The 18,803-nt window shown below is 44.6% G+C and overlaps 1 long non-coding RNA gene across 1 annotated transcript in view; it reads left to right on the top strand.

Moving 5' to 3' along the window:
- LOC138302203 (uncharacterized) overlaps positions 1-18,803 on the top strand; it is a 151,682-nt gene that overhangs the window by 74,127 nt on the left and 58,752 nt on the right. Inside the window, exon 2 of the long non-coding RNA XR_011205337.1 lies at positions 4,621-4,669. This is a non-coding gene — a long non-coding RNA (uncharacterized lncRNA). The remainder of the gene's footprint in view (positions 1-4,620; positions 4,670-18,803) is intronic.

The following is an 18,803-nucleotide window of genomic DNA, read 5'->3' on the forward strand; positions in this document are numbered from 1 at the left end:
GACATCCCTCACAAAAGCGAAACACCATGAGAGACAAGAACCAATCACAGCCACCTTCACAAGAGATATATAGTCTAGGCAGCTGCTGACAGAGCACCTCATCCAAACAGGTAGATACCACAGCAGTAGAGCAAGCCTAGATGACAAACAGGTTATTCAGTGTGATAGGATAGGTGTGCACAGCTTTCAGTCATCCCTGGCGCTGTGCAAATAGGGAGTTTTAATCCCAGGTTTAGAAAGCTAAACACAGAACTACGAGTACCAGCATGCACAATGCAGTGATATTGGATGAAAAGCTAGAACTAACTTGGCATAGCTTTGTGTGCAAATGCACACACCACTCTGTCAAATGTGCCAGGATCTAATCCTAAAATGTGATAAAATAAAAAATGTCAGTGTGCTGTCAAATGAATTTGGTGTATACACTTAAGAAGCATTTTTTTAAACTAGTAGCAATTCTTTGAGAGTTATATAGATGTGCAGGATCATATGTTTTTTTAAATCACATATTTTAATTTTACTAATGAGTGTAATTCACATTGTGATTGGATTAGCTTTAACTAAGATGTTTTTGGTTCCATATATTTTCCATCCATTTAGTCCATTTAAATGAAAGATAAAAAAGAAATACAGTTTGGTCGAAGCCATAGTTGTCTGGGTAAAGAAGTCAGCCCGGGGAAGGAAAATGAGCTGTGGCGGGGTCACTGGCATAGTGTCTCAGTTTCTGAGTCAGAGGCAGGCCACATGAACACTCACTGCCAGCTTTTATGCTGGTAGTGCCCAGTGCCACAATCTTTCATGGACTTACTCCAGGCAGAGGCCAGCAGAAAGGGCTCAGGCATGTCTAGGCAGGTTCAGTTGGTGCTGGCTAGCTGGGCAGTTGCAGGTAGGCCTCTGGAAGCTAGCCTGTGGAGTCACTCTGATGACCCTGGGTTCAAGGGAGCATGTCCAGTCTTCCTTCCTCGGACAGCAGGGAAGCAAGGCAGTCCAAACAGCAGGGCATCAGGTCAGTCCTTATTCTGAATCTTCCCCAGGTCCAGGAGTGATAGGATTTGGAGTCTGAGAGTGGCAACTTTTATCTCAAGATCCAGCCTGTGGGTGGGGGATGTCCCCTTGATGCCCCCTTCTTGAGCTTTGCTTCAAACTGTGTAGCGTGACATCAGCAAGGGCAGACCTGGTGTCAGGTTCCTTTGTGGGTGCTAGAAACAAGTGGGTCTACGGCCAGGCCCTTCCCAGCTCCCTGACAGGATTACCTATCCTGTACACACCTACACTTCCTTTGTTTCATTGCCTGGCAGCAATACACAACCCACAACACCAGTCATGCAACCCAGGCGACTGGCAGAAAGGCACAGTAGATCTGGGCACAAATATGCCAATTTTATAAAAGTGTCATTTTTGTAATTGTGACCTAAAATCAGACTTTACCATTGAAGAGGATTTTAATTTTACACTCAAAAGAGAACAAGAAGCATTTCTCTACCTGCTCGCATTCTAAAGTTAGCACTTACTAATTGTAATAAGGCAACCCAGTGTTAGTCTATGAAAGTTGTTAGGCCTTCCAACAATGAAAAACAACTTTAGGTTGTTTTACATGCACCTGCCAGGACAAGTAAAACTTAAACCTACATATCCTACTTTTTAAATACGATGCACCCTGCCCTAAGAGCTATTGGGGCCTCCCTTAGGGGTGACTAATGAATATTAAAAAGGAAGATTTAGCCCTGACAAAATATGCATTTTGCCAGGTCAAAATGCAGTTTAAAACTACACTAGGGGCTGCAGTGGCAGGTGTAAGACATGTTAACGTGATACTTTGGTGGGTGGCACAATGAGTCCTGCAGGTCCACTAATAGCATTTAATTTACAGGCCCTGGGTACATGGTGTACCATTTACTAGGGACTTACAAGTAAATTAAATGTGCCAATTAAATTTAGGTCAATTTTACTATGTTTTTATGTTTTACTGAAAAAGCACAGGCTCTTTGCACTGGTTAGCAGTGGTAAAATGCTTGGAGTTCTGAAGCAAACAAAAACAAATTCAGCAAAACAGGAGGGGTGAAGGCGGAACGTTTGCAGGACTGCCACCCAAGGGTGTCAGGTCTAAAAGATTATACTAAAGAAAGTGTGAAGAAGTAACATTAAATTCAAACAGGCCCTGACCTGAGTCCAAGCGGCATCTGTGTGTGTCTGGGGGTAGGGATCCTTGGCCCTTTAGGACTGAAGATTTTTTAATCTCTAGTTGAAATTATTTGGACTGCAATTTCTCTCTATGTTACTATTAAATTTGTGTTGTGCATCATCCAACACAAATTAAGGCACTGCCTTCACCCCTCCTGTTTACACTTGCTGCCACTCAGGATGGTGAAGGATGCAATTGTGATGAATTAAGCATTGAAATTATGCGACTGTATTCCATTGAGTATCTTAGATTGAGATATTCCTCAGGGGAAAAAGTGGTGTTGTGAAAACATTTTATTATGCTCCTTTAAAATGTAAGTACACTACTATGCAACTATTCAGTGTGTGCAAGTTTGAAAGCAATTGCTTTCTTCTGATTCAAAGCTTTTCCAGGCCACTGTAGACCCGGAAGCTTGCATGCTTCATTTTGTACATTGCACACTCTAGCAAGCGTAACTTCATTTTCAAACCTGGCAAAGGAAGCGGGGTTTTGTGAGAAGAATACTCAGTATTTGTGGCTATGAATGCTATCTTCCCCTCAAGGCTGTTTCAGACACCTGCATGTTAGATAAGTATCCGCTGAAGTTAATTAATTGTTGTCACATAACCCTTTCACCTTGACTTCCATTAGGTGAAAATTTATAGACACTGGGCTAAAATTTGCCTGTTTTAATGCATTACTCCAACTGATCATTTTCTACCGTGAGCAGTGCTTAATTTGTGCTTGTTGTTTCTGGTGCTGAGCACCAGCACTTATTTTTGAGGGCCGGCACTTGTTCTACTGCCTGAAGCATTTGCTGCCAGCAAAAGACACATTTGGGAAGAACGGAGGAAGATAAAAACGAAAAAAGCGTTGCAATGGGAGAAAGCAGAAAGCTGCAAGAGTGAGCTGAGGGGAAGGGAGTGGCTGTAATGGATTAAAGAGGCCCGAGATGGCTTCAGAATTATGCTGCCTCCATATTCCCTGCTCACACATTTAACTGCAGCAGCTGCATGTTTCAGAGGAGCCCTCAGAGCACTGGCACGTATTTATTTACAAATTAAGCACTGACCGTGAGCCCGGTCAGTTGAAATGACAATTGTCTTTGATAGTTTGCTTTGCTGCCTGCTATTGTGCATTAAATGTTGTTTGGACTTGCACTTCCCTATGTTTTTGTATTATTATTAACAATGATGAAGTAGAGTGCAGTGGTTTTATGATGATGATGCTGAAGTTGAAAGAGATTCGGAGAGAGAGTTTAGGTGCAGAGGATGGAGCAGAGGGTTGGTTGAGCTTAGTGCAGTTCAGGAGTAGTGGAAACTCACGCCATGCCTTGAGAGGGACACAGCGCGAAACAACTGACATTTAGATTTGAAGGTTATGTTATATCACAGTTGTTAGTTTTTTTCCACATTTGTCTTGTTGCACAATTATTGAGGTTATTGCCCTTATGAAAAAGGATGATATGATATACTATTAAGTCTGGCATCAATCCAGAATTCTAGAATGAGTTATGGAATGACAATATATCAATCTAGAACTCTGAAATGGTATAACATTCCAGGCTTCTGGAATGATATACTACAATGCCAGTCACCATCCTGTATGCTAGCATCAGAGTGCAGAGTCATCTCTGGGGTTCCAAGGGGTCTTGAGTCTGTTACTCGTGAAAAGGCACAAGAGACTCCACAGGGTTGCTAGATTTTCAGGTAAAGAAGCTAAGAAGCAATTGTCAAGTATAAGAATGAATAAGAATAATTCTCACATAGTCCTCATAGGCTAATATTTCCAACTATTGTACTAAGGATAACAAAATGTAAAAGCCACAGAACATGTGGTCTATTGCCTACTCCATGACTCGAACATTAATGGGCATTTATGTACCAAATTTAGAGGGTTGATACAGGTAGGGTTGATTTGGCTTGTAACAAACCCTCATCCCAGAGACTCCTATGCTGTTAGAGATGGCAGGTGAGGTGCTCAAAGTACATTTTCTTTCTTCGTTCAGGCAAGTCTATATTGTAAGAAGGTTATTTAAGCATGTGGGCCTGCCTTGTGAAAGGCCACCAGATCTGTGTAGACTTAGATTGAAATGTCCATTCTGACTATGCCACATATCTTGATCCATCAAAGGTCTAGTGAGTGGATTTGCTCTTGTGGCCCACAATTAGTCTTTCTGCAAACAAGCAATGCATTACCAATCTACTTGTTGGAGACCTATTAGTCAAGGAGACCCCACCAAGCCAAGGCAGCTGCACATTGGTCATATTAGTGACAGGACATGAAGTTAGAAAATTTGGGCCTTTTGACATGTCCATCAAAAATAAAACATGTCCCCCCTGAGGTCCCATTCCACCCTGCGGGTCATCACCATACCTGTGTAAATTATTCTTAACTTTACTGTCATGCACTGTGCTGTGGATCTTTTCATATGCATTTTGTGTTTTTTTGTTTTACAGAAGGATCTTGGACCTGAATATCCAATATCAAGAAGGAAAGTGCATCCAGGTAAGTGTTGATTTAATATTCTTAACTCCACGTCTAGATACCTTGAATATATATTGTCAAGCACACAGATGTGCAGTTAACTAAAGGAGACCTATACTACCCTCAGTCAACATACTTTGCGGTGCTTGCATTTTTGTCAATAATATTCTGACAGCGCAATAATCTGGTAGTTGATATTAAGATGGAATAACCATTACGCTTTGTGGTTAGTGACAATGTGGAAGCTCTAGACCACATTACTTGCCACTTTTGGTCTCAGATTTCATGCCTATCACCTCCGTACGCAATAGTGTCCTTATCAGTATGAATGACTGTTAGACCTGGCATCTTTTGGTGTGTTTCCCCCTGTCATTTTGCCTTCTGCCCTTCATTTTTATTTTTTATACTGGACCCTGTTTTTGCTGGTTTATTTTCTCTGTCACTTTACAACTGCTGATCAGTGGTGAAGTGCAAATGCTCCTGGTGTACATTGTATTGGTGAAATGGGTTATCCTGGATTGGCATATTTGATATACTAGTAAGTCCCTAGTAAAGTGCATTAGAGGTGCCTAGGGCCTGTAAATCAAATGATACTAATGGGCCTGCAGCACTGATTGTGCCACCCACATGAGGAGCCCTGTGAATGTCTTAGACTTGCCACTACAGTATCTGTGTGTGCAGTTTTAAAGTGCCAATTTGACCTGGCAAATGCACCCACTTGCCAGGCCCAAACCTTCCCTTTTACTACATATAAGTCACCCCTACGGTAGGCCCTGGGTAGCCCCGTGGGCAGGGTGCAGTGTATTTCAGAGGTAGGACATGCAATGGCATGTTTTACATGTCCTGATAGTGAAATACTGCCAAATTCAGTTTTCACTATTGCAAGGCCTACCTCTCTCATAGGTTAACATGGGGACTGCCTTTAAATATCTTTTAATTTTAAGTGCAGTTTCCCATTGGGAGCAGATAGAGATTTGAAGTTTGGGTTCTCTGAACTCACAATTTAAAAATACATCTTTTCGTAGAATTGGTTTTTAGTCCGTTTGAAAATGTCACTTGTAGAAAGTGGCCATCTTCTTGCTTAACCATTATGTGTCACGGTTTCGGGCTGGTCTGATCAGGACTTTGGTTGGGACACCTCTTGAGGTCACTGAATATCCTAAAGAGGTAGTGTACTGGGACAGAAGAGCAGCTAAAGGCATACACAGAAAGGACAGTTCTAGAGACAGGCACAGGAAACAGGAGAGTAAAAGCAGAGCAACCCTTGTGTGAACAAAGAGGAAACAGATTACTAATGGACAAACACGCTGGGGTTGTACACAGAGTAGGGTGCAGAACCTCCCACAGTGACAGGGAATGTCAATGCCTTTGTGCAGTTTGCTCTTACAGATAGTCACCCTGCCAGCCCCATAGAAAGGAGGCAGCAGAAGTGATTGTATCTCTGGACCCTAGAGCACAAACAAGGATAGTACTTACATACACAAGACAAGCACTTGTGGGTCCAGCTGGAAACACAGTGGCAATTCCTGGAAAAACAGCATTAACACACTGTCATTGTTGGGCATGAAAGACAACGTATAACACTAGACAAGGTTGGGGGCTGGAATTGCCTCCTGGAAACTAGGAGCCAACCCCAGTACAAAGGAGGACACTTGTACACTGGTGAAGTCTGATAGAACACTTACCAGACACAAATACCCAAGAAGAAACAGAAACAGAATGGACATACTAAGATACAGAGGCAGGAACTGGGAACAGGCTCAGGGTGAAGCAAAGGCAGGGCTAGGACTGGAAAACAGGGCGCAAACTTCTGGCTGGAACAAACAGAGACAGGACTGGGAAACAGAGAGCAGGCTCTGGCTGGAACAGGCAAGGACAGGGCTGGAATACAGGGAGTAGGAATAAGAAGAAAACGGGACTGGGAAACAGAGAGCAGGTTCAGGCTGAAACAAGGTAGGAGCAGGACAAAGAGACAGGGGCAGGCTCTGGAACAAACAAACAGGTACAAGGCTAATAGGTAGGTAGCAGACTCTGGCTGGATCAATCAGGAGCAGGGCAGAGAAACAGGAAACAGGTTCAATCTGGAACAGATCAGGAACAGGAACAATACTGGAACACCATCCAATAAGGGGTCTGTAACACAAAGGAATCAAACTCCAATGCCTGACAGGGATCTTGTGGAAATGGCTGCTTATCAGCAGTTTCCAAGCTGCAGAAAACCCCAGGTGGAATCACATGACTGGGCTGCACAGGAGAGGTGTGTAGTTTCAGACACTCGCAAGTCCTGGAGGAGAGGATCCGGTGAAAAGGAGTAACTGGACTTCTCCCATAGAAAACAATGGGAAACAGAATACAGGCTTTCTTGACTACCAGGCTGTGCATTATGGGATTTTCAGTCCCAGGAAGCAAATGTAATACTGGAAAAGTATACCATGGCTAAAAGAGAAACAAATGGGAGTCAGCAAGGGACTCTAGATAAGTGTTCAAGGTGATTCCCAGGCTACAGACAGTTCCCTTACAGCGCCCCCTAGAAATGGGATGACAGAGTCATAACATTATGTGCCTCTGCCTGCCTGTGGAATCCACGTCTAGGTCAGACTGGCAGTTGGGCTGTTTGTGAATTCCCTCTAGACAGTGACACAAAGGAGCTAGGGTGTGTCCTGCATATCCTGATGAGTCTTCCTGGGCTAGAGTGAGGAGGGAGGAGCTGACACCTGCACCTGAAAGGGCTGTACCTGTCCTCACACAATGCAGTGCAGTCTCTGACCCTCCTGGAGTATGTCTGGGGCCAGGCTTGGGCAAGGCAGGATCTTGTGAACAACAGAGACTTTCCTTTGAAGTTTGCTACTTCAAAGGCAGAATGAGTATAAGTAGTGGACCCAAAACCCCAGACTTTTAGAACACTTCTGGATCAAGAGGAACCTCTGCCCAGGAGAAGAGCTGAAGAGCTGGAGGAGGAGTACTGCCCTTTTGCTGTGTGTGCTTTGCTGGGTTGGCCTGCAGTTGCTGCTTCTGCCTTACAGGGGACAAAGACTGGACTTTGCTTTGTATCCTGCTTGCAAAGTTTCTCCAAGGGCTTGAAGTGGAGCTTGCCTCCTGTTGGAAGTCTCAGGGATATCAAAGACTCCAGGTTCATCTGCCTGCAGCACTTGCAACTGTGTGTGTTAGTGCTGCAACTGAAGAAAAAACACCATGACGCCATCAACGCCACCGCTGCCTGCACTGTGACCTGACGATGATGCACAGAGCCATGCCCTGCATTGCAAAGCCCAACCCTGGTCTCACCGATGCCATCACAGAACCGCTTCTTGCACTGTGACCTCTGGGCCCCGTACTCCGCATAGCATTGCTCACCCCACAGCCTTGGTACCCCTGATGATGCCACTCTACACTGACACTGACACCGTTGCCTGCACCTTGGCCATAGGACACCGCTTGTGAGGTACACGAAGCATCACCCCATCCCTCACCGCAGCCCTGGTCCACCAACGCCAGTGACTCCAGCAACGATGATGCCGCTTCCTGCACTGCAACCTGAAGACACCACACCGTCCCGCTTCATACCGCAGCCCTGGTCTCACCGATGCCGCAGGACGCTGTCACGGAGCCACTGCCTGCACTGTGGCCTGTGGGCACCACACATCGCATCGTCCCACCTCACACCGTAGCCCGATGCCATCAACGCCAGCACTTCTGACTTCGTCATCAGTCCAGAGTTCGATCTGCAACGTGTGTGACTTCCTGATGCCCGCTGATGCCTGCCAACGTCATTGATGCCGCACTCAGGACCTCATCGCGAGTGCCATGACACCCTACATTTCCAAGGTACTGTTTGTGGGTCTTCCCGACACCATAGCTGGCCTGCGACCCTGCGGTCAGCCTGGACTGTTGGATTTGTTGTACACAACGCTGCGATAACCCCAGATTGAGCTATTGACTTCAAGGAACTGTATTTTTAAGTAATTCTTGCAAAACTCGCATCTTTACTACTGTATGTTGGATTTTTCTCGGTTTGGTCTTGTTTTACACAGAAAAATATTGGCTATTTTTCTAAAACTGTTGTGGCGTCATTTTGTATTGTTTTCACTGTATTACTCTGTGTTATGTGCAAATGCTCTACGCATTGCTTTCTGGGATAAGTCTGACTGCTCGTGCCAAGCAACTAAGGGGGTGAGCAGGGGTTATCTGAGCTGGGTAGCTTCCTTGCCCTGACTAGAGTGAGGGTCTCCACTTGGACAGCGTGTAAACTGACTGCCAGCTAGACACCCCATTTCTAACAATGACCCCATTTTATATAGATTGTTTCTGTGCCCTGGCTAAAATCGGGGCATCCAAATAGTGGGAAAGACACCACTCAATTAGCCTTCCTACCACACCACAACATACACTCTGGAACTTTACAAGTTTGGAAATGGTCTTAGTGAGATCCAGACAAGGGCCTTCAAGCAACTACAGTAAGCATAGCAAACCTATATATGTAAGTGGTATTTCTATAGTGCAAACCTATTCAAGAGGCAGCGGGGGACTGTACAAGGTCAAAGACAGGCATAAAGTCAACTAGTAATGGGAGATTTTAATCGGTTGTTGAAGGTTAATGCAAAGTGATTTAGTGTTCTGTGGTTTTCAACTCTTTCCTAAATTGAAGCAATGCTGGGCAGTCCTTATGGGTACGAGTATGTGTTCTAGATCGTGGGTGTATAGATGCAAACAGTCGTCTGTCCTCTTTTTTTCTTTTTTTACACTTCTTATTCTGCAATGTAATGCTGTCATGCCGGTGAATGTGCCAAGAATCATCAGAGATTGTGATTTTGTCTGCATGATGAGTGGGGGAGCTGGTAGTTATTGCTTAGTAAATGATGCTTCTGGTTTTAAAGATAACTCGGGCCAGCAAATGGAGCCAATGGAATTCCATTTCTTTAGTAGAGCTAACTCGTACCAACCTGTTTTTTTTTGGGGTGGGGAGGGGGGTTGCGTTACTTGAGGGTGAGGTTGGAGGTTGATGGACAAGGTAAATCTAAGTGACTTGATATTTGATGCTCTATTAATTTCCACTTTCGACCTGACTTCAAATGCATGCATTTTTTACAGTGACACAATACTCGTCAACAAAGTCTACATCACTTTGCAGTTGGCCAGGAATAGTCTTAGACATTTCTGGCATGGGGCCCCTTCCAGCCAAGCATCCACACAGGGACGCATTCACTTGGGGTGGCTTCCATGAACTGCATTCCCCCACAACAAGCACCCTTTGCTGGCACATTTGAACACAAGAGCATCTGGAAGGCAAGGCAAGAACTCACTGCAGACAATTACAAGAAACATTGAATATCCTGCAACACAGAGCACACCTCATCCCTGCACCCTGGCAACCAGGCACCCATACTAGAGCAGTTTGCATTTCTTCTGTCTCTGTGACACAATGCAATTGCCTGTAACCAGTCCTGCGTCATCAGCCGTCGCCCCCATTAATGACGGAAGGTCCCATGGTTTAGTGATTGGTTGGGTTTTCAGACACATTGTGACGTCATTAACTGGACGGTCCTTTTAAAGTTACTTTGGCATTGGGCGGCGCAGCAGTTGCTGCCCAAGTCTTACAGCTCGCGCGTCCTCTTTTAAGTTGGGTCTTGTTAGTGAAGTGAAAACGCTCAGAGCAAATGTTGTCTTTTTTACTGCATGTAGGTCATTTCTTGCTCATTGTGTAGCTGGCAAAGAAATGTTGACTCAAAGATCCCTGAAAGGTCATTCGTGTTGCCATGGCAATCAGAGAATTTGTGGGCTCCTCGAACAATAAAGGTGGGCAGTTACCCAGAAACGCGCATCCATTTTTCATTACAGGGTCTTGGAAGGCAGAAGGGTGCTTTTAAAAGTTAGTGGCACATTTACATATGAGGCCCCGGTGGAGATAAATGTCTCTGTTTTTGTAGGGTGGCTGAACTCCCTTTGTTCCCCCTCTGAAAGAATGTGGCTCTTTGCAAAGTGTTTAGAGCCCAGAAAGCGCTTTCCGATGCTGTTTCAAAAGCGCTGAAACTGACCTCCAAAACCAACCCCACGCATTCAGTTGTTTGTCTTTAGCTAAATGTGTATGTCACAGCTTGCCATGAGCTTACATCTTAATGCATCATTAAGGAAATAAGTAAGATGTGAGGACAGGAGAGTGGTGTGTATTGTTCGGCTAATGGGATGCACTCTGCCCGGACTACTAGGGAGGCTGCTAGGGTTTGCACTTTCTTAGAAGTAAGCACTCCATCCCTCACTCCCCTTACAAATAAACAGGAATTCTGACATCCCTTGGTGATGAAATTCTAGGCTTTGATTACAAATTGTTCAGTACTAGGATAACGGCAAAACAACTTGCAATGTTATCGTTCCTGCACCAGTACCATGGTGCGACTGCCTCATGAATATTGATGAAGTATTTTGGATTGCGACCCCCCCCCCCACCTTCTCCTTCAGTGATCTGAGTTTGAGGCGTACCCCACGAAAATCCCTGTTGTCGCATTAAGGTCTATATTTTTACTTTTTGAGCGCCACATTTGCGTAATTTTTTTACCCAAAAGCAGCGCAAACTTACAAAACACAACTGTATTTTGTACGTTTGCGCCACTTTTGATTCAAAAAGCAGCTCAAATGTGGCGCAAAAAAAGTATAAATATGGGCCTAAGTGTAAACTTAGGCGCAAAGTAAGAAAGAGAGGCTACCCTCTTTAATCCATATATGCCCTTCTATACAACCCCTTTCCTTCAATTTACCGGACAAACACAGCAGAATACCTTCAAAATACAGACATAGGGGGTAATTTTGACCCTGGCGGTCTGAGACCGCCAGGGCTAAAATGACGGAAGCACCGCCAACAGCCTGGCGGTGCTTCCTCGCCTATTACGACCGCTGCAAAAGCGCCGCGGTCGCACCGCCGGGGCCGGCGGTATTCCGCCACTTTTGCCCCGGTGGTGATAATCCGCCTGGGCAGTGCTGCTTGCAGCGCTACCCAGGGGATTACGAGTCCCCAACCGCCAGCCTTTTTCTGGCGGTATGGACCGCCAGGAAAAGGCTGGCGGTACGGGGAGTCGTGGGCCCCTAGGGGCCCCTGCACTGCCCATGCCACTGGCATGGGCAGTGCAGGGGCCCCCTGACAGGGCCCCATGCGGCTTTTCACTGTCTGCTATGCAGACAGTGAAAAGCGCAACAGGTGCAACTGCACCCGTCGCACGGCCGCAACACCGCCGGCTCCATTTGGAGCCGACTCCCCTGTTGCGGCCCACATCCCCGCTGGGCCGGCGGGCGGAAACTTGGTTTCCACCCGCCGGCCCAGAGGGAATGTCCAAATGGGCACCACGGGAGTGTGGCTGCATTGGCAGCCGCCCGGCGGTTACAGCTTGGCGGGCGGCTAACCCCCATAATCTCTGATTGTGTCATACAAATCCCTTAATTATGATCATAATCTCAAATCCAGCAGTGATGCTGATTAACCAACTGACCACACATCTCAGGGACCACCACACCCTTACTAGAAACTCATATAACCAGCTGTTCCATCCATACTTACTGAAATAACTAGAGTTTCAAAGCAGATCTAATTTCAGACCATCCTAATCTCACATGGCCACCTTAGTACAGTCACACAAGATGACAGGATGCACTCATTGACAAAAGGGCCACAGTATCACTTCACTGAAGGTCAATGAACCATTTAATGTCAAAACAGAGAAAAAGATCCTTAATTATCTACATGCAAATTATGCCGTCAATTTAGATTTTCTAAGAAACGCACTTATCATTACAAAATCATTAAAGTTGAAAATTGACTAGATGGCATGGAATTGAGTAGTAACCATACCACACCATAAACAAACAAAGCACACCACTTGAAGCCTGCCCAGTAAAGAATGTGTGGCGTGGCAATTCTTATACACCAACCCCATCCTTGTAAACCTTTAAGATGTGTTCTTACCAAGAAGGCAGATTGTCTTTCGCAAAAGTAAAAACTGGGTAAGATCCCAATACTAGAATCAATATACTCACCCAATCCGTCCAAGACATAATTTCTGTTCTCCACGTCACAACTGGAATTTGGGTCTTCTCCTGGCTACCGAAATCTGTCTCTGATCTTTTCTTAGATGGAATCGGTCACCTGGACATACATAATAGAAATGACAGAGGGCTACTGTCAGACCTTTGAGATGATCATGTCCCAAACTTCTACACCCTACTGACAGAGCGATGCACTTTTTTCCATGCTCGACATTCAGGTAGACATTTGGTGCGGAAGGAAACCAAGACTGTGAAATCCTTGGGAGACATCATATCTGGAGGACTTCAACTGCCTCCCATAACAACACACCGTGTAGTCAGTCAGTTTTTACAAACCTCTTCTTTTCTGACACAAATTGATGAACCACCATAGTGGACCACCATTGAGAGAGAATTGGTTGCTTGTCAGAACTCGATACTCCTGGTCCATATAGTAGGCTATGCGTAAAACACACCAGTAACCCGATCACACGCACGGCCAAGCCTCTAATGTGCAGAGCATGAATGATGACTAGAACTCCAATGCTTAGAGCAGTATGAATAGAATATACACAAAATTAATGACAAGCTAGAAATACATTTAAAAGGACATGGCAACCTTTCCTAAAAGAACAACAGAGAGCCCACTGCTACAACTAGAAATGGAAATTTAACCAACCATAGCAGACACCCAAGCCTGTAACAGGTTGATATCTCTGCCCATTTATATCATTTATATATGTAAGCCCATGTTCCACTAGCATAGATAAACAGAACTACACAAGAGTAGATTAACATACATTTACATAGTTTTACAGATTATGTGGCACAAAATCGGAAGATGAAGAAACATTGCAACTGAGGAAACCCAGTCCCATCCACTAATTTATATTCTTGAGTGTTTTATTTTGGTCCTACTCTCTATTGCACCCCCTTAGTGCCACTCCTCCCCCTTTTGGCACTGTGATTAATAGTGTGAAAACAAACTCTATTACAGATCATTTACTTTTATACATTGTATATTATTGTGGATTTTAGGCTTTAAAAAAATGTACATGTAAACTCAACGTTTTACTAAGAAATAAACACATTCCAAATTGCAAAAAAGCTTTTTCAATGCTTTGTGGTAGTTAAACTAGTGTCCAATTTACTTTGTTAAAACTAAAGATGTCAGGGAGTATATAAGCAAGCATTATTCTTCGATTTGGTACAAGTCCTTTATTTTTATTTATTGTGGACAGTTGGTTCATTGGTAGAGAATTTTTATCTGATAATAATTAGCAACAGGCAGTCACTATCACTCTTGTTGTGCGGCGGTAAAACCTGTGAATAGAGCTACCCTGAATAGACTTGCTTGTTAGGAAACATTTAAGTCAGCACAATACATGAGGCCTTCTTATTGGCGCATTCTGAAGATTGCAAACGCACTGTCCTATTAGCACACTACGCAGCTATGTAGATGCGCAATCATTTAACGCTGGGCCCTGTTGGCTGCGCCTGTGCACTTGATTTAAGTCCTGCTATATGAAAGCAACTCATTGCAGAGGTGGACAGAAAAGCTGAAGATGTTGATGTACCTTTTGTAATAGCCAGAAAGGGGGTTGAGGTCTGCTACAGAGACTGAGAACCAACAGCACCGCCATCTCTGGAGGTTGAAGATGCACTTCAGGTCTGCCCTGAATTTGCAGCCCTTCTTCTTCCAGATCACCCACTTTCATGACGATCCATGTTTTGTAAATGAAAACATCCAATTCCGAGAAAGGAATTAAAGTGACCAGCACTGTTCTCTACCATGGATGTAGTATCATTGCACAAATGTTCTCATGGGAGGACATAACCTCTTTTTTGCAGCCTTTGATTAGTGTTCAAGTGAAGGATTAAAGCTGTTGATCAAGGCAGCTGCTCCTTCATTGACATTGCTAAAAGGTTCATCTTCTGATAATGTTCCTGCAAGTGCATCAACACAATCTCTTGGCTCATTGTACTCTCCTCCTCGCTGACTCCCTGTGTCGTAATCTTAAAGAGGATTAGCCTTTGGCTCAGACAGACCACTAGCCCCCATTTGTCCGCCTTCCTTTTCAAGGCCCTGGTAGTTGCATCCCTTCTCCTTTGGATTTCACAATCATTAATAGGCCTAAAGTGCTCAAGCAGATGTTGTAACATGTAGCAGGTTAATTTCTAACATGTTGGACCTCCTGTATGAGGGCTTTTACAGGTACCTTATTAGCACACTTCTTGATCATCAATTGCTTCATGGTTTTCAACCTGTGTCTATAACAAGTCCAAATTCTTTGACAGCTGACCAGTATGTTGTTGAGTACTTCTTTTTTGAGGAAGTCCTCCACACTTAGGTTTATGCAATGTGCTAAAGGAGGACTCTGAAGTATCCGCCGTCAGCCATGGCTTTGACAATATTTCTGGCACTTCCACAGGCAATGAAACCAGTGCTGAGACATCTGGGTTGAAGCCGTTCATAGACTTTGGAATTAAACTATTGCAAGATGTGTGCAGGTGTATATGATTTCTCCATTGCAAACACCGCACCTATTCCATGCTGTCAAATGCCCCAAAAAGCATCACCAGCTATGGGAGCAGTTGTTAGCCTTTGCTTCAATCGCTTGAAGGAGATCCAGTGTGCAGTGATCCACATGCAATCTGTTGCCTCAGACTGATCTGATCTACATGTCCACCATAAGGTGGACAGACTGAACTGCACCGTCCTGCATACCTTTTACAACAAAGTACAACATTTGATGGTGTACTGCTGGCACAGCAACAGTATACAAATAGGCCCGGATTGGAACCGTTCATTTTGAGAAAATAGTCTATGAAAATTCAAGAAACCTCTCTTTCTTTACAAATAAAGGGAGGAGAAAAAGGGAGGAGGTCAAGAGCTAACATTTTGGCCAGCTTTCCATTGTATCTGTGCTCTTTCTCATGGTTCCATGGTACTGTAACAGCTTGGGGAACGTACTTTGATAGTTAGTCGCTGTAACCGTTTTGTTTGTGATACCTTCACTAGTGATCTCCAGGGACCAGGTAGGCTGCTTGGCTGTTTTGGTGTGAATGTGTCCCTTTCTTCTTTGTGCCATTGTGAGGTTGCTGCAGATGATGACTGCACTCTATGAGGGACAGTCACAGGGCTTCTTCTCATGATGTTGACATTCTCTTCTTATGCCACAACACCACCACCTTCTAACAGATTAACCTCTTCTCTGTTGTCAGTAGCAGCTATGTTTTTGAGGTGATCTCCCCACATGATTGTGTTGATTTTTCAGAAATGCCTGTGGGCCCCTCAGTACCAACATTTTCACCTGGATTACCATGATGAAAATTTTTGTGGAAAAACAAGCATTCTGTGATGTGCTCCTCATGTGGCCTGAGTGCAAAGAAGTCCTAAACTGGGGAGTATAGCTCTCTTATTGTGCCAAACCTTGAAGAACTATTGAGGGGGAGCTAGGCAGTAGTGTTGGCCATTCTGTAAATTGGGCTATAACTGTGATAGTGGTGGTAGTTGCTGTAGGGTTTTGGGGTCTGCTAAAAAGATGCAAGCAGGTGCTGTTGGTGTAACTACACGACAGTGAGCAAGCCACTGGCTCAGCTTCATCTTCCTCACTTTCAAGAGTTTTGGGAACCTTCACTTTCCCTCATCTGTTATGGTGGGTGGTGGGTCTTGGTTGAGCTCCAATCCATGTCAAGATCATCTGAAGGGGGGCTTAGAGAAGATTGGGGCATGCTCTTTATTTTATTTTCTTTGCCAGAGATCGTGAAGCTGATGTGTACACTGGAAGAGCAGTCACAACAACATCTTGTTCTAGAGCAAGCTCAACTTATTGCTCTGCTCCTACTTCCAGAAGATCAGGTGTTGTAGTCTGTGCTTCCTGTGCTTGGGTTTCCTGTGAAGATTCGGTTTGCTGTTCGGACAACATTAATTTGAGACTTACTGCTTTCCTCCATGGCTGCAGTCACTGTAGCGCTGACAGACATTGGCTTACGTTTTGGTGGTTGTACCACTGGTTCAGGGGTGATCCTCCTCCCAGTCTCTTTCTGCCCAAAGGTGGGTGCACCAAGTGTATTTCATTTCCCAAAAAATGAATAGTGTTTGATTCCAGTGGTGGCTCTGACAGCAGGTTTTCTTAGCAGGACACTCCTTCTTTGGAGCCATCTTCTCAGCATTAGCAGTTAGTACTCAGTGCAAGCAAAAACACTTAATAGAGGACTTTGGTGTCCCTGTAAGCTAATTTGTAGACTTCTCTCCATCTCAGTATCATATGTGACATCTTGTGCACCTGCAGACAACACAAAAAGGACAAAGTCATTAAACTTGTGCAATCTGACCACTATAATCCAAGTCATCATCAGCATCACATATGCTCAACAGGGGTATAGCCATGTATTAACGAACTAGTTTTTGCTACACATTGCACAGATAAAACCAATGTGGGCAGGCAAAAATTGAATAAATGAGTTCAACAAAGGCTGGTGTCCCTCCAGGGCCCATGGGAGGTGGCGAGGCAGGCACAAATAAAATACAACAATTAAATACTTACTGTTTCCCCTTACAGGGCCCATGGAACCCCAGTGGAAGGTCGATGATGGGGCAGACAAAACTGACTACATGAATCAAATAATTGCTGGTGTCCCTCCAGGGTCCATGGGACCTCTGTGGGAATCAGTGGGTGGTTGAAATCAAATAAATAAATAAATAAAATAATTGCTAGTGTCATTCCAGGGCACTCAAGACCCCTCTGGGAGTCATGGGCAGGGAAAAGTCGAATAAATGAATTAAATAATTAATGATGTCCCACCAGGACCCATAGGACCACACTGGTCATCCACAATGATAATAACTAGCTCATCTACCACATCACCAACAAAAGAGTAAGCATGGAAAGCATAGACAAAATGGCCACCACACATTCACTGGTGCCACAAAATGGTGGTTGCAGCATGGTCAGTAAAGAAGGAGGCATAGTGAAGAAAGACAAACAATCACCATATACACAAACACACACACACACACACACACACACTGACTACAGAAAAATAGCCACGGCAGTATGTTCAGCAAAGGAGGAGGCTTGAAAAACAAAGAAAAAATGGTGACCTAAGAAAACACACATACTAGCTACTCAAAACAACTACCACACCATGGCCAGCAAAATAGGAGTCCTGGAGACCACAGAATATGGTTGCCCTATCCTACAAGGAGCACCTTCCCAAGCCCCTTAAATTAAAAAAAAAGTCTAGTAATGTAGGGAAAGGATATTCACATGTACATACGGAGTGCAGAATTATTAGGCAAATGAGTATTTTGACCACATCATCCTCTTTATGCATGTTGTCTTACTCCAAGCTGTATAGGCTCGAAAGCCTACTACCAATTAAGCATATTAGGTGATGTGCATCTCTGTAATGAGAAGGGGTGTGGTCTAATGACATCAACACCCTATATCAGGTGTGCATAATTATTAGGCAACTTCCTTTCCTTTGGCAAAATGGGTCAAAAGAAGGACTTGACAGGCTCAGAAAAGTCAAAAATAGTGAGATATCTTGCAGAGGGATGCAGCACTCTTAAAATTGCAAAGCTTCTGAAGCGTGATCATCGAACAATCAAGCGTTTCATTCAAAATAGTCAACAGGGTCGCAAGAAGCGTGTGGAAAAACCAAGGCGCAAAATAACTGCCCATGAACTGAGAAAAGTCAAGCGTGCAGCTGCCACGATGCCACTTGCCACCAGTTTGGCCATATTTCAGAGCTGCAACATCACTGGAGTGCCCAAAAGCACAAGGTGTGCAATACTCAGAGACATGGCCAAAGTAAGAAAGGCTGAAAGACGACCACCACTGAACAAGACACACAAGCTGAAACGTCAAGACTGGGCCAAGAAATATCTCAAGACTGATTTTTATAAGGTTTTATGGACTGATGAAATGAGAGTGAGTCTTGATGGGCCAGATGGATGGGCCCGTGGCTGGATTGGTAAAGGGCAGAGAGCTCCAGTCCGACTCAGACGCCAGCAAGGTGGAGGTGGAGTACTGGTTTGGGCTGGTATCATCAAAGATGAGCTTGTGGGGCCTTTTCGGGTTGAGGATGGAGTCAACCTCAACTCCCAGTCCTACTGCCAGTTCCTGGAAGACACCTTCTT

Source organism: Pleurodeles waltl, chromosome 6 (assembly GCF_031143425.1).
Source record: "Pleurodeles waltl isolate 20211129_DDA chromosome 6, aPleWal1.hap1.20221129, whole genome shotgun sequence".
Classification (NCBI taxonomy): domain Eukaryota; kingdom Metazoa; phylum Chordata; class Amphibia; order Caudata; family Salamandridae; genus Pleurodeles; species Pleurodeles waltl.